This window comes from Corylus avellana, chromosome 2 (genome assembly GCF_965113065.1).
Source record: "Corylus avellana chromosome 2, dhCorAvel1.hap1.2, whole genome shotgun sequence".
Taxonomy (NCBI): Eukaryota; Viridiplantae; Streptophyta; class Magnoliopsida; order Fagales; family Betulaceae; genus Corylus; species Corylus avellana.
Window position 1 is genome coordinate 41,938,372 of NC_142491.1, and position 17,216 is coordinate 41,955,587.

General features: G+C 34.5%; 1 pseudogene across 1 annotated transcript; it reads left to right on the forward strand.

Moving 5' to 3' along the window:
- Positions 1-9,696: 9,696 nt before the first annotated feature.
- LOC132167099 (myrcene synthase, chloroplastic-like) lies at positions 9,697-15,109 on the forward strand (annotated as a pseudogene). Its single transcript, XR_015911471.1, has 7 exons — positions 9,697-9,924; positions 11,429-11,696; positions 11,795-12,170; positions 13,731-13,949; positions 14,034-14,172; positions 14,289-14,537; positions 14,656-15,109. The product of XR_015911471.1 is annotated as a myrcene synthase, chloroplastic-like (transcript).
- The last annotated feature ends 2,107 nt before the right edge of the window (positions 15,110-17,216 follow it).

Here is a 17,216-nt window from a genome sequence, read left to right on the forward strand (position 1 = left end):
AAGTACCGGGGGGGGGGGGGGGGGGGGGTGCTAATTTTTTATATTTTTTGTTTTTAAAATTGGCTCTCTATAGGTCCTTGATTTTTTAGTGTACATATACCATATATTCTAAAGCAGTAAAGGAAATAAAATCCTTGTTCACTTCAATTATTGTACTGCTTGGATATTTGGTTTTTTTATAGAAGATTTTCCATACCGAAAATCAAATTGCTTTTGCTTTAATTCATAGAGATTAGAGGCTGTTTATTTAGTAAAGTTACTGAAAAATTTGCTTTTGCTTTTGTCTCTATTTTAGCTACTGTTTTTTCTATATCCTCTCTAGCTAACAAATTCTCTATTATCTTCTTTATTTACTTTTAAATATCATTCTCATTATTTTCTTTTATTATATTCTTGCCAACAACTCAATCAAAGGAAAAATATTAGATTTCCACATTGAAGGAGTCACCTACAATGGATTCTCATTAGATAATGGTAGTTGTAGTGTGGGGGGTTTATGCAAGTGTTGATGAGTTTTCATCGCTGGCCATTGGCATGGATTTTGAGTTTTTGAACTTTGGAGTTGTAAACTTGTAGGCAGTCGACATTGGATAATGATAGTTATATTGTGGGGTTTTGGTTTCCAAAAGTTATAGCGCGTGTAACAAACGTCATCTATTTTATTTTATTTTATTTTATTTTTTGTCCAAATTAACATGATTCGTACATTGGTTTAACAATGGATCTCAAATTTCAAATTGAGGGATACTTGCCACAATTTAAAATTTGGAAAGAAAATTGAGAATGAAATATAACAATTTGAGTGGAAAGTATAGACAAACAATGCATATAATAATTAAAAATTTAAAAAACTAAATCCTAAAAAAGCCCGTTGGGGGTGGCCGAGAGGTCATGGGAGTGGCCGAAAAAAGGGTGGCTGAAACTATCCCTAAAGCCCTTGGGCAACCCCTAGAGGCTATGGGGGTGACAAGCTCTTGGGGGTGGTTCGGCCACCCCCAAATCGGCCTTGCGGGTTCTTGGGGGTGGTTAAACCACCCCTAGAGGCCATGAGGGTGGTTTCGGCCACCCCCAGATGGCTGGTCGAGCCACCCTTAGAGGCCATGGGGTGGTTTCGGCCACCCTTAATGGTCAAAACAGGGTGGTCAAAATCACTCCTAGACCAGCCTTGGGGGGTGGCTCAATGGCCAAATTGGGGGCGCCGGCCATCCCCATTGGCCAAAATGAGGTGGCCGAGCCACCCCAAAATTTTAAAATTTTTTTTAAAGGTTTAGTTTTTTTTTTAATTTTTTTTTTAAGACATGTGACATTGTTATGTGACGACACGTGACAATATGTTATTTTGGGCTGACGGAATGTGATAGAGGTGCTAAGTTGCTCTTTTCTCATAAGTCAGGTATCATCTGTCATATGACTTAAAACCTAAATGGAAAAAAATAAAAAAGTAAAAACCTAGATCCTAAAAAGGTAATTAACCTTAAGTTTTGACCTCATTCAGAGAGCAAATAGCTCTCTTCTCTCTCCTCAAGAAATCCCCAAGCCTATGCTTCCCCACCTACTAGATCACCAACCTCAATCTCCACTCACAACCACAACCTCTAAACCTTTCGTTGGCTACCTAGATTAATGGGTATGTTGACTATTTGCTGCTTTCAAACTCATTTTCAAATAGAACACTTTCTATAATTTTATTTAAAAACGTACTTTTAAATTGCCAAATTATGAGGCTAAATGCTCTCTTTGCTGGAGTTGGTGGGTTTTTATTGCAGGCCATTGGCGTGAATTTTGAGATTGTGAACAATGGGGTTGTCGGTAGTCCACATTAGATAATGATAGTTGTAGTGTAGGGGTTTTGTGTAGGTGTTGATGGGTTTTTATCGTTAACCATTGGCGTGGATTTTGAGTTTGTGAACTATGAGGTTGTCGGCAATCAACATTGGTTAATGATAGTTGTAGTATGGGGGTTTTGTGTAGATGTTGATGGGTTTTTTATCACTGGCCATTGGCGTGGATTTTGAGTTTTTTAACTTTAGAGTTGTCGGCGGTCGACATTAAATAATGATAGTTATAGGATGTGGGGGGTTTTGGTCTCCAAAAGTTCTAGCACGTGTAACACATTTCATATATTTTATTTTATTTTTTGTCCAAATTAAGATGATTTGTACAGTGGTTTAACAATAATCTCAAATTTCAAATTGAGGGATACTTGTCACGATTTAAAATTTGGAAAGAAAAAAAAAATTTGGAAAGAAGATTGAGAATGAAATATAATAATTTGAATGGAAAGTATAGACAAACAATGAATATAATAATTACAAATTTTAAAAGCAAACCCTAAAAAAGACCGTTTGGGATGGCTCGGCCACCCCTAGAGGCCATGGGAGTGGCTGAAACCACCCTACCCTTAAAGCCCTTGGGCAACCCCTAGAGGCTATGAGGGTGGCAAGCCCTTGGGGATGGTTTGGCCACCTCCAAATAGGCCTTGGGGGTTATTGGGGGTGGTTCGGCCATGAGGGTGGTTTTGGCCACCCCTAGACGGCTGGTCAAGCCACTCTTAAAAGCCATGGGGTGGTTTCGGCCACCCTTTTAAGGCCAAAAAGAGGGTGACAGAAATCACCCTTAGACCGGCCTTGGGGGGTGGCTTAGCCACCCCCAATGGCCAAATTGGGGGTGGCTGGCCACCCCCATTGGCCAAAATGAGGTGGCCGTGCCACCCCAAAATTTTATGATTTTTTTTTTTTTAAGGTTTAGTTTTTTTAATTTTTTTAAGACATGTGGCATTGTTCTGTGATGACACGTGGCAATATGTTATTTTGGGCTGACGGAATGTGATGGAGGTCCTAAGTTGGTATTTTCTCATAAGTTAGGTACTATCTGTCATATGACTTGAAACTTAAGTGGAAAAAAATAAAAAAAGTAAAAACCTAGTACTAAAAAAGTAATTAACCTTAAGTTTTGACCTCATTCAGAGAGCAAATAGCTCTTCTCTCTCCTCAAGAAATCCCCAAACCTAGGCTTCCCCACCTACTAGTTCACCAACCTCAATCCCCACTCACAACCACAGCCTCTAAACCTTTCGTTGGCTACATACATTAATGGGTATGTTGACTATTTGCTGCTTTCAAACTCATTTTCAAACTGAACACTTTCTATAATTTTATTTAAAAACGTACTTTTAAATTGCCAAATTGTGAGGCTAAATGCTCTCTTTGTTGGAGTTGGTGGGATTTTATGCTGGCCATTCGCGTGAATTTTGAGATTGTGAACAATGGGGTTGTGCAGTCAGACATTAGATAATGATAATTGTAGTGTAGAGGTTTTGTGTAGGTGTTGATGGGTTTTTATCGTTAGCCATTAGCGTGGATTTTGAGTTTGTGAACTACGGGGTTGCCAGCAATCGACATTGGTTAATGATAGTTGTAGTATGGGGGTTTTGTGTAGATGTTGATGGGTTTTTTGTCGCTGGCCATTGGCGTGGATTTTTTGTTTTTTAAACTTTAAAGTTGTCGGCGGTCGACATTGAATAATGATAGTTATAGTGTGGGGGGTTTTGGTTTCCAAAAGTTCTAGCATGTGTAACACACGTCATCTTCTTTTTTTGTTTTTTTTTTTTTTTTTTTTTTTTTTTTTTCAAATTAACATGATTTGTACAGTGGTTCAATAATGGGTCTCAAATTTCAAATTAAGGGATACTAGGTTGTCAAGAGAGGAAAAAGGTTTGAAAATTTTTGGAGGTGCCAAAGTGTGATTTTGAGAGCGGTATGGCCATTAAATGTGAGAAACTATTTTCGTGTTCATATAAAAAAAACAATTACACTTATCCTTTCTAAGTAACACTCAATTTTTAATATTTTTCAAACTTGAAAAAGTTAAAACTTGCCCCTAATTACCTAATCGTTAGGATTTTTTTTGTTAAATTCTAAAAAAAAAAAAAGAAAAAAAAAAGGAGAAATTGTTGTCAAAGTGTGATTATGAGGAGTAATTCTAGAAGTCCAGCCTCTTATGTCACTCTTGTGTCTCTCAAAAAATGAGGTGGATTTAATATCACAAATTTATCAAAATCTAATAATGATCAATCACAAGCATAATAGTAATTTTAAGAGACACATAATTTTTGAAGGAATACGAAAATGACACAAGAGTGACTTCTAGCATTACACGATTATGAGAGCGGTTTCGCCATAACTCTTAAAAACCCAGTTTTTTGTTTATAAAAATAAAATAAAAGAAGGTATGCCTACCCTTTTCAACTATGACCTAATTTTTAATAATTTCAAAATTTTAAATAATTGCAACTGGCCCCAAACTATAACTAGTCGTTAGGATCGTTTTGTTAAACCTAAGACAAATTGATCAAAATCATGTCCATCATATTCATATCCATATTATTTGTGTGAAAATATAATTATGCCATTAGATTTAAAAATTATTCGAACAAAAGATAGATCGAGCTCTTCTTCCTTTTTTTTTTTAATAATTTTTTTTTGATGCAGGGGTATTATTGTCAATTGTTATTTGATAAACCTAAGGAAATTTTGCAGCGTTTCTTGCCATCGGAATTTGGTAAATTGACCGGGCCGGGATGGGAGATGCTCGAGCCAGGAAGAGTACTGACATTTGATGAGAAAATGATTGTGAGAAAAAGCAATAGAGCAATAGCATCCGGTTCAGGGTAAACTATCGTCATTGGAGGCACACGATTTTCTTGTGTGGAATCCCATGTGACATAATTTATCAATTATTTAAAACAATATTAATGTTGATTCTCATAGACCTATAGATCCTGTCATCCTGTTTTTTTTTTTTTTTTTTTTTTTTACATGTCCGCACAAAAGGGGGAAGGGAGATTCAAACTAGTGACCTTCACTTTATTAAGTATAATCCCAACCGATTGAGCTACCTGTTGAGGACCTGCCATCCTGTGTGTTAACAACCTCCCAACTCCCAAGGGTCACATATATACTATATAAAGGAATTCATTTGAAGCATATTTTCCCAAGTATCCATTTAATCCAATTAAGCTTCATCACTGAAAGCCTTCCATCAATGGATCTTTACTGTCTTGCTTCACTCGGCAATGCCAACTTCACTCCACTACTGCTCCCATCTAAGACTCCCATCTCATCATTCGTCAAATCCACAAGTGTTCCTCCTACTTTCCACAAGTATTTTTTTTTTTTATAGAGTTGGTAACTAAAAATGGAGACAAAAGTTTAGCTTCCTCGTGGGGAAATTCCTTGCTAGATATTGCCACACGTGATTTGTATTAAAGACAACAAGTAAATGTCCAAATACCCTTATATATAACGAAGGACGGAACTAGGGAGTTTTATGAGAGGGGATCAAAGCAAATTTTATTTTATTTTATTTTTTTTGCAGCGTGTAATGAACTAGTACTTTTTTCAATTTTTTTTTCTTCTTTTTCTAATCACTGGTATTTAAATACAATGAGGAATTGAGCTTAGAATTGTGTCATACTCTCCAATTAAATGTTTAAATTCTAACAAACAATATTCTCAACATTTAATAACCATAATATCTAAATTACAAGACTACTTAGATTAAGAATTGAACTTAGAGTACTAACCTCAAAAAGTGTGACATGCGTTGAGTTATTTTGCACCTCGTTGATTAACATGATATTCTTATAAGTGACACACAATTCAGGATCAAACTCCAATAAATTTTGCGCATTTTTTTCTTTTGAAATAGTCAAGTATTGTATTTGACTTTCTCATTATCTACAAATAAATTTACATGATTATTTTGAGTCTTTAGAAAGTAAAGATAAAAAATATGTGTAGATTAACAATGAACAAACTCACACGAATAACATAATTATCACATAGACTCTAAGTTAAACATTACACTTTAACCCTATAATTATTATTCTCTTCCTATTCCATTGATCTAGCAACTTACCCCAAATTTATAATACTCATATTCACATACAATGATCAATATGATTATAATATGACATATTAGAACCTAAACCCCATGAGCAACAATTTTCATTGAACTCATAAAAGTCTAGGGTTAATTAACGCTTTAAATGTAATTAACACATCCAATTAGCAATCCTAGTGTTCACATACCAAAAGCCTTAATTTAATTTATACAATACAAATTAGGGTTTATGTCCATACTATAAACAATAGTGAAATTAAAGCTTTAAACCCATTAATCTAACAACCCGAATCTTAAATCATGCATAGAAATCCACTACACACAAAAGCCCATAGTTAATTTTAGGAATTTAGCTTCTTACTAAAATTTTCCCAAATTCGGACCTAATCAAAAATTCCCTAATTCTTTATGATTTCAAACTTGAAGTTCAATGGGCAGAACAAAAGCTCAAAGAGAACAAGAGATTTCTCAATGGCATAAGTTATAAAAACCCATCAAAATAAAACCCATCAAAAATTCTCATACGGCTATACCAAATCAAGAACCATAAATCTTCATAGAGAAAAAAATTCAAAGATTTACATACATACATAAAGAAATTAACAACCAAAAAAAAAAACACAAAATTTTCAAGTAGCAATAGGAATTTCCAAGTTTCCAAGCCGGCAGCCAATCTATGAAGGAAAAAAAAAAAAAAAAAAAAAATCAACTTTCCCAACTTCATCTCACATGTCAGAATAATATCAACATGCAATTGGTGATGACTCTATCATTGTGGAATGGAATCAAACACGACTTTCTTGTCTGGAATCCCATGTGACATAATTCATCAATTATTTAAAACCATGTTGATTACCCACAAAGATCGTCCATCAATAAGAAGGGAGCTGAGAAGATAAATAAAGCAGTTGAGTTTTTATTCTAAACCATGAAAAAAATATGCTTTTGTCCGCTAAAGTCTGAGATCTTCCTAAATTCTCATATCACGACAAATTAAGCCTACAAATTACATTTGAGGACCACAATGACACAATGACACAAGGATTAAGGATATGGTAGCTCCACGTACGAACAATATTGAATATTTTATGAACGATCGTTTTAGCCCGTATGTACCGATGATATACATGCATGATGCATGCATGCATGTAACACGTGGTATGCTTTGGGTATTATATAAAGGTATTCATTGGAAGCATATTTTTCCCAAGTATCCATCCATTCAATCCAAAAGCTTCATCAAGCTTCACCACTGAAATCCTTTCATCAATGGATCTTTACCGTCTTAATTGCTTCACTCGGCAATGCCAACTTCACTCCACTACTGCTCCCATCTAAGACTTCCATCTCATCATTCGTCAAATCCACAAGTGTTCCTCCCAGGGACGGAGCCTGGAGGTTTTATGGGAGGGGACCAAAGCAATTTTTTTTTTTTTTTGGTTATCAAGATTTTTTATTTTTTAATTTTTTTTTTTTCACAGCGTGTAATGAACTGATACTTTTTTCCATTTTTTTTTCTTCTTTTTCTAATCACTGGTACTTAAATACAATGAGGAATTGAGCTTAGAATTGGGTCATACTCTGCAATTAATTAAATGTTTAAATTCTAACAAACAATATTCTCAATATTTAATAACTATAATATCTAAATTACAAGACCACTTAGATTAGAAATTGAGCTTAGGGCACTAACCTCAAAGAGTGCGACCTGCGTTGAGTTATTTTGCACCTTGTTGATTAAGATGATATTCTCATAAGTGACACACAATCTAGGATCAAACTCCAATAAACTTTGTGGATGTTTTCTTTCGAAATAGTCAAGTATTGTATTTGACTTTCTCATCATGTAGAAATAAATTTACATGATCATTTTGAGTCTTTAGAAAATAAAGAAAAAATATGTGTAGGTTAACAATGAACAAACTCACATGAATAACATAATCATCACATAGATTCTAAGTTAAACATTACACTTTAACCCTATAATTATTATTCTCTTCCTATTCCATTGATCTAGCAATTAACTTACCCTAAATTTATAATACTCATATTCACACACAATAATCAATATGATTATAATATGACATATTAGAACCTAAACCCTATGAGCATCAATTTCCATTGAACTCATGAAAGTCTAGAGTTAATTAACGCTTTGAATGTAATTAACACATCCAATTAGCAATCCTAGTGTTCACATACCAAAAGCCCTAATTTAATTCATACTATACAAATTATGGTTTATGTCCATATTATAAACAATAGTGAAATTAAAGCTTTAAACCCATTAATCTAACACCCCGGATCTTAAATCATGCATAGAAATCCACTACACACAAAAGCCCCTATCTAATTTTAGGAATTTAGCTTCTTACTAAAATTCCCCCAAATTCGGACCTAATCAAAAATTCCCTAAATCATTATGATTTCAAACTTGAAATTCAATGGGTGGAACAAAAACTCAAAGAGAAACTAGAGATTTCTCAATGGCATTAGTTATAAAAACCCATCAAAATCAAACCAATCAAAAATTCTCATACGGCTATACCAAATCAAGAACCATAAATCCTCACAAAGAAAAGATCAAAGATTTACATACATACATAAAGAGAATAACAACAACAAAAAACAGAAAAATTTCCAAGTTTCCAAGCCTACAGCCAATCTATGAAGGTTAAAAAAAAAAAAAGAAAAAAAAGAAAAAAAAATCAACTTTTCAGGTTCTTAACCAAATTTTCAAGCCAAACAATAGAAAAATTAACCAAAAGAAAACCCTATGATTAACCTAAGAAGTAAGAAGAAAACCCCAAGATCAACCGGTGGAAGAGATTTGAGGGGACCGGGACTCAATTTATTTTGGGGAACTCGTAGAATTTTTTTTTACTCCTTAAAATAATTTTTTTGAGGAAGGGGGGGGGGGGGGGGGGGTGGGGAGGGGGGACCGGCTGGTCCCCCCTCCATCCATCTCTGTGTGTAAGCAACGTCGTGTACTAATTATAGAGACTTTTTGGAAGCTAGTTATAGTAATGTGAATAATCGGTAACGTCTTTTTTAAGGAAGTGGGGGGGACCATGGCCCCAACCGGTCCCCCCTCCCTCCGTCTGTGTGTAAGCAACGTCATGTATTAATTATAAAGACTTTTTGGAAGCTAACTATATAGCAATTTGAATATCGGTAATATCTTTTATAAGGAAGTGGAGGGGACCATAGCCTCAGCCGGTCCCCCTCCCTCCGTCTCTGTATATAACGACCTTTCCCAACTTCATCTCACATGTCAGAATAATATCAGCCTGCAATTGGTGATGACTCTATCATTGTGGAATGGAATCAAACACGACTTTCTTGTCCGGAATCCCATGTGACATAATTCATCAATTATTTAAAACCATGTTGATTACCCACAAAGATCGACCATCAATAAGAAGGGAGCTGAGAAGATAAATAAAGCAGGTGAGTTTTTATTCTAAACCATGAAAAAAATATGCTTTTGTCCGCTAAAGTCTGAGATCTTCCTAAATTCTCATATCACGACAAATTAAGCCTACAAATTACATTTGAGGACCACAATGACACAAGGATTAAGGATATGGTAGCTCCACGTACAATATTGAATATTTTATGAACGATCGTTTTAGCCCGCATGTACCGATGATATACATGCATGCATGCATGTAAAACGTGGTATGCTTTGGGTATTATATAAAGGTATTCATTGGTAGCATATTTTTCCCAAGTATCCATCCATTCAATCCAAAAACCTCAGCAATCTTCATCACTGAAATCCTTCCATCAATGGATCTTTACTGTCTTGCTTCACTCGGCAATGCCAACTTCACTTCACTACTGCTCCCATCTAAGACTCCCATCTCATCATTCGTCAAATCCACAAGTGTTCCTCCTTCTTTCCAATGCAGGGCCTCCACCCAAATCTCAACTCCTTCCAATATTGTTCGGCGATCAGCAAATTACCAACCTCCCATTTGGCACTATGATTACATCCAGTCACTCACAAGTGTTTATGTAAGTTGTATATATATATATTGTTGAGAATATTATGTTAGAGTTATTTACTTCCTTAAGTATTATTAGTCTACTAGGTTTCCCTTTCCTTAGTCGACTAGGTTTACCTTTCCTTAGTCTATTAGGTTACTTGCCTCTATATAAGTAGAGGCCTCTGTATTCATTATCTTATGAATATCAATACAATGTAATCCATTGTGTGTTTCCGCTTTTCTATATCTCTCCATTATTCCAACATGCTATCAAAGCATTCTAACATGGTATTATAGCCACTTTTATGTGGCCTTCAATAAACGTTTTTTCTGATATTTTCCTTTTAATGAATTTTAGTCTCATTGCCCTACATCAAGCGCCGCCAAAATTTCTGTTGCCCATAGTCTCAAAATTGTGACAGCCTATAGATCCGAAGCCCTTTTTGCCTGCGCCATCGCTGCCCTTGCAGGAGCTACACTCTTCTGCCACTGACGACAGTTCAAACACCACCAAGTACAGATCCAAAGAGATCTGAAGCGTCCAGGCTTCAGTGGTGGTGCTCACACGCGCCACCAAAAGGTTCTGTCCGTTAGTAAACATGCCTCCATGCGTGTCCCAAGAGTAGTTTACGCGCTTGCAAGACTCGCCTAAGAATCTGATACTAAGACGGTCTACTAGTTAGAAGTTTTTTTTTTTTGTCAGACTTTAGCTTTGCCGACTAGGCGAGACAGTCCAAGGGTTTTAGACATGATTAGCCTCTTCAACCGGCCATGCTTATCTCAGCCGATCAGGCAAGACGGTTTACTAGTTAGAATTTTTGGGTCAGACTTTAACTCAGCCGACCAGGCGAGATGGTCCAAGGGTTACGGGCCAAACAAGCCCCTTTTAATTGGCTCTGTTTTCTCTCTGCTCGACCAGACGAGGCCAACTATTTCATTACTAGTATATAGTTTTCAAGTCAAATTATAATCAAGTGAAACAAGCTCTAGCTTAAATGCATGGCTCAATTCAGTGCAAAATCCACTATTGAACTAGTAACTTTTATGGCGTTACTCCGGCAACTCTGTCGGCACAAGCAGCTTTTTCGGCGAATTCATTTTTCTTTCCCTTTTCTTTTACCCAAACTCAAATTTACATATTAAGTTTGAGGGGGGATGTTAAGAATATTATGTTAGGATTATTTACTTGTTATTTACTTCCTTAGATATTATTAGTCTACTAGGTTTACATTTTCTTAGTCTATTAGGTTACTTGCCTCTCTATAAATAGAGGCATCTGTATTCATTATCATATCAATATCAATACAATACAATCCATTGTGTGCTTCCGCTCTTCTATATCTCTCCATTATTCCAACATGCTATCAAAGCATTCTAATATATATATATATATATATATATATATATATATATATATATATATATATATATATATATATATCTTTTTATTTATTTATTTTTTTAAGTTTTTTATTTTTTTATATTTAGTCTTAGTTAGTAGTTCCCAACTAATGAGAAAATTGAATTGGCAGGGGGAGTCATTCACCGGACAAGTTGATAAGCTGAAGGGAGAAGTGAGGATGATGTTTCATAAAGTCGTGGATCCTTTAGAAAATCTTGAGCTTATTGATATATTGCAAAGACTTGGAATATCTTACCACTTTGATGTCGAAATACGGAGGACCTTGGAAGGTATATACAATGCTAACTATGGTGGCAAAATGTGCAACAAGGATAATATATACGCCACATCTCTTGAATTTAGATTGCTAAGACAGCATGGATATAGTGTGCCTCAAGGTAAACAACATAATTATAGTAATCCATTTCTGAGGAGGCTTAATATTTAACCCATATATTACTTTTAGTTATTGACTGGCGGGCTTTGTTGATTGCAGAGATTTTTAATAGTTTCAAGAATGAAATGGGGAGCTTCAAGGCATGCCTATGTGCTGATATCAAGGGAATGCTATGCTTGTATGAAGCCTCATTCCATTCGGTAGAAGGCGAAAGTATATTAGAGGAAGCAAGAGATTTTGCTACCAAGCAACTCTTAGAGTACGTCAAGCAAAACAAAGATCAAAATCTTACTGCTGTAGTGAACCATGCCCTGGAGCTTCCTCTTCATTGGAGGATGTTAAGGTTGGAAGCGTTGTGGTTCATTGATGCATACAGAAGGAGACAAGACATGAACCCTATCTTGCTTGATCTTGCAAAATTGGATTTCAACATTGTCCAAGCAGCCCACCAAGAAGATCTAAAAGAAGTGTCAAGGTAGAATGCATGTTTATTCTTATTCTTAACTAGCCTAGCTATAGCTTGCACTATACATGGGTGAGTTTTTATCTTAAATTCTTCATAAGAAATCTTAAGTTGCCAAAGCCGCGAAATCAAATACATGTACACTGCGCACAAAATTACATCTTAAAACATATTATAAATGGGAAAAAACAATTATACTTTCATATTATAAAAATTAAATTAAATTTAAACCAAAGAAAATATGTTCCTACCTTTATGAGTTGATTTGCAGTTGATTTGCACATTCCGATTCTTTTATCTCATATCTGCATTAAAAAAAATAATATCTTAACAAAAGGAAAAAGTATAATTTAGCCCTCCAAACTTTAAAAAGTGATTAAGACCCCACGTACTATCATTGTGTGTCAAATTCGATACTTTTGTATTTTTCTTTGCAAAATACCCTTGATTTTACTAACAAAAATAAAATTAAAAATATATAAAAACAACCATTTGAAAAAAAAAAAATATATATATATATATATAAATTTAAGGGGCTAACATGGAAATGGCACCAATTTATTTATTTATTTATTTATTTTTTTATGTTTTTAGTTTTTTTTTTTTTTTTTAATAATTTTAATTTTTGTCAAATGATTTTTTTTTGAATAACTTTAAAGGTATTTTGGGAAGAAAAATGTAAAAGTGTATAATTTGACATGCAATGGTAGTATGGGAGGCTTTGATGTCACTTTTTAAAGTTTGAAGGTGTTAGTGCAAAAAAGGTAATGAGAAACTTCACAAAATCCCTTTAAACTTTCATGCGTTTGGACACTATTGCAATGTCCCCCTCCATTACTTTTTCGTTAAATCTTGTCAAAATTTTCAAAATATCCATATTTTTTTTATTACAAAATTAAAAAATAAAATAAAAATTTGCAAAGATTTAGGGATGTTGGTAAGGATTTAATGAAATTTACAAAAATACCTACGCTTGAATCTTTGCAATATATATTTATATAGTGGTATTTTGACAATATTTAACGAAAAATCCTAATAGTAGTGGAACATTGCAAAAATTTGAAACTTTAGCACCTTAGCAATTGGAAGTGTGACAAAGACACAATCCTTTATTTGGCACGAATACGTTTGAGCCTTTTCGATATATATATCAAGACATTTTCTTTGACAATGTGAGTTTCTTTCTTTCTTTTTTTTTTTTTTTTTTTTTTTTGGTACTCTTTTTTCTTTTAGGTACGACACTTCACGATTTTAAACCCTTTATTGGAATACTATTTTAAGCAAATTTTTAATCTTCATAATTTAGCCAAAAAAAAAAAAAGATTAAGTAATCATAAATACATAGTCAAAAATAAAATATTATGTAGTCCAATTTGTGTAGTTGTAAATAAAGAAATGCTACTAAGTATTCTTTTTTTTTTTCTAATTTTTTTTTTTTTCTAATACTACTAAGTATTCTTAAATATTCATCTCTCAGCATCCTCTTTGGTTTTTAGTTTTTTCTCTCATTTTTTTTTTTTCTTTAAAAAAAATTGTTTTGGAACATCACCTTTTAAATTGTTTCACATGAAGGTGGTGGAGGAGCACTGGCCTTGGCGAAAAGTTGAGCTTTGCGAGGGATAGGCTGGTGGAGAATTTCTTATGGACAGTGGGAGTTATATTTCAAACTCGGTTTGGATATTGCAGGAAAATGTTAACAAAGGCCAATGCACTAATAACAACAATAGATGATGTTTATGATGTATATGGCACTTTGGATGAACTCGAGCTCTTCACCGATGCTGTTGAGAGGTTCGTATTAATAGCAGTACACCTCAAATGCTTCATATATCGCTATTTAAGATAAAGAAACTTATTAATTCTTTGTTATTCCAGATGGGATACCAATGCAATGGATCAGCTCCCAGATTATATGAAGATATGTTTCTTTGCTCTCCACAATTCAATTAATGAAATGGCATTTGACACCCTTAAGGAACAAGGATTCCACATCATTCGGTACCTTAGAAAAATGGCATGGACTGGACTTAAAATCATCCTTATTTATCTTTAACATTTTTTTTCTTTCATAAATATGTGATGGGTTATATATAATTCCACAAATTCATTGTTCCACTATAAATGTTTCAGTGGGCAGATTTATGTAAATCTTATTTGTTGGAGGCAAAGTGGTACCACATCAGATATACACCAAGCTTTGAAGAATACATTCAAAATGCATGTATTTCCATATCTGGACCAGTTATATTAGGGCATGCTTATTTTTTTGTCACAAATCCTGTAACAAAGGAAGCTTTGGATTGCTTGGAAGAGTACCCCAACATAATTCGTTGGTCATCAATGATTTTACGACTCGCAGATGATCTTGGAACATCTAAGGTATGCAAACCAAAGTATATACCTAAGAGTTTCATCAAGAATGTTTTTGAATTACTTTACAAGAAGATTGCCTAACATCCTCGTATTAATATGTGTGTGTTTGTGTTTTAAAACACAGGATGAGTTAGAGAGAGGAGATGTTCCAAAATCAATCCAGTGTTACATGAATGAAACTGGTGCAACTGAAGAAGATGCCCGTGAGTACATAAGGTCTTTAATTAGCACCACGTGGAAGAAGATGAATGAAGAAGCTGGATCTGCGAGTTCTCCCTTCTCTCGAACATTTATTGAGATCGCAATGAACCTTGGGAGGATGGCTCAATGCATGTACCAGTACGGGGATGGACATGGTGTTGTAGACCGTGAAACTAAGAAGCGCATATTATCATTATTCATTCATCCGGTTCCTCTAGAGACTCAACCTTAGCGAAAGTGTGTTTAGAGTTATCTTATTTCTCTATTGTTTAGTGCTTTATCTTTCATTAGGGTTAAAAGCCTTAAGGTATCTTAGAAGATAACTTTAGGTTTGTTTAGGAGAAGTTGAATTCTATCTTTATTTATCTTGTGTGTGTGTGTGTTTTTTTTTTTTCGTTAAAGATGTTGAGTTTGAATAGAAGGAGATGAGACATATTATTCCCAAACTATTGTCTTTTGCATTGAGGTTTAGGGTTATTATTGGAAGTACATACCCAAGGATTGAAGATTGAAAAGGAAATTCAAGAAGAGAGAAAATAACAAATAGGGAAGAGAAAGACCCTAATTGTCCCAAATAAAGCAAACAGAGAAATAATTCTGAAATACTTAAATTTAATTAATACTTGAAAATTGAATTGAAAAATAACAAAAACTAGATGCCTAACTTTAATATAGGTTAGGCACCTTCTAATTTACAAGGAAAATGAAAACAAATCCTAATTGGAAAAAAAATACCTAATCCTAATAGAAAGGGGAAAACATAATCCTAATGAAAAAGAGAAAACCCAATTCTTATTAAAACACACATGCATAATTAAAATATCAGTCGATTTTAGATCTCTTTTGGATTGAGTTATTGTAAATGTTCCTAATTTTGTCTCAACAAATCTGATAGATTTGATTTGCTTTTTACATTGTAGTAGTCATTCGTGTTTACTACTCTATTTTATACACTTCATGTAGGAGGGCTTTGCAATTTTCTTTCAATAATAATAATAATCTCACCAAAAAGGTTCACTGAAATGAAATGTTTTTCCTTCGACATTTATAAAGGCTAGCTGGAAATATGTTTTTGAGGTTATATTTATGAGCTAGTTAAACATGAGAAAATTATTGAAGGCATAACAAAAATTTCAAAAGTCATATGTGCTGTCCTCCTCGTGCTGCTACCCACATCCCTCCTCCACCATTAGGAGAACTTTAGAATAATATTGGTCGAATTGAAAAAAATTTGCAAGTTTGAGGGGGTGCATTGCAAAAATTAAAACATTGGAGGTCGAATTAAAAATCGCCCAAAACTTTAGGAAGATAAAGTGTAATTTCCCTTTATTTTTCAACTTTTTTTAATTTCACCCCTATTGTTAGGGTTTTGCCTTAATTAACTCAAATGGCAAACAGACTAAATGTCTTTAACATACCCATTCTAAAATTTATAAAAAAACAAATTTACATTTAATTATGAAAGTTTTAAAAGAACCAAAAAAAAAAAAAAAAAAAAAAAAAACCTAAACTAGACTCACCAGATTACTCACGGCTCCCTTTGGCTCACCAGAAATTTTTAATTTTTTTAAAAAGGGAGGGGCTTGTTAGGGTATTTGACTAAAAAATACCCCCATTTTTTGAAGATCGGGACGTTCTTGTCAGGAATTAGATTTATGAGAAGAGATCATGACAAGGTTAAGACATTCTTGTCAAAGCATTTACATCGATTAGTCAAAGCTTATCCGGCTAGCAAATTTTTATTTTATTTTATTTTTAATGAGACTTTCTTATATAAAAAGTTCAACCCGCAAGTCTTTAGACCAAAAAGGGTTAGTGGTGTCAATAAGTACAATATTCTGAATACACATGGGGCTATCCTCTATTCATACATGGTCTAAAGACTAGCCAAGAGCGAGTTTCGCGAGGCAATGAGCCGCTTTATTTGCCTCCTGCCCAACATGCCCGACTTTCCAATATGTAGGCTGTTTGGGATGACTTGGATATCTTCAATAATTGTCCATACCAACTCTAGCAAGATCCTTCTTGACGCAAAATGTTCACAATTTTAGGCGCATTGCCCTCCAAAAAATCCTGTTGGGACCTAGGTTTTTGCAAAAGACTACAGCCGTCCAGGCAGCCACGGTTTCCGCTATTGTTGGATTGGTACTAAAAGGCACCATGATGCACATTGAGGCCAAAACATGCAAAACCTTCCGCATCCCATATATACAATCACTCCCACCCCCGTCTTCTTGTTTCGCGCATCAATGTCTGCATCCTAATTGACTTTGTCCACTCCTTGTGGAGGCTTCTTCCATTTCTAACTCTTAGGATTCGTGGACTGCCGTTCCTGACGTTTAGAATCCATCGTAGCATGTTGGAAAGCCTCCAGAGATTCATGTGCCGCACTGTGCAGTGTTCTGGGTGACACGATCGAGAAGTCATTCTCTGAAATGGAAAGCTTCTGAATTTTTCTATTACATTCCATCCACACTGCTGTAG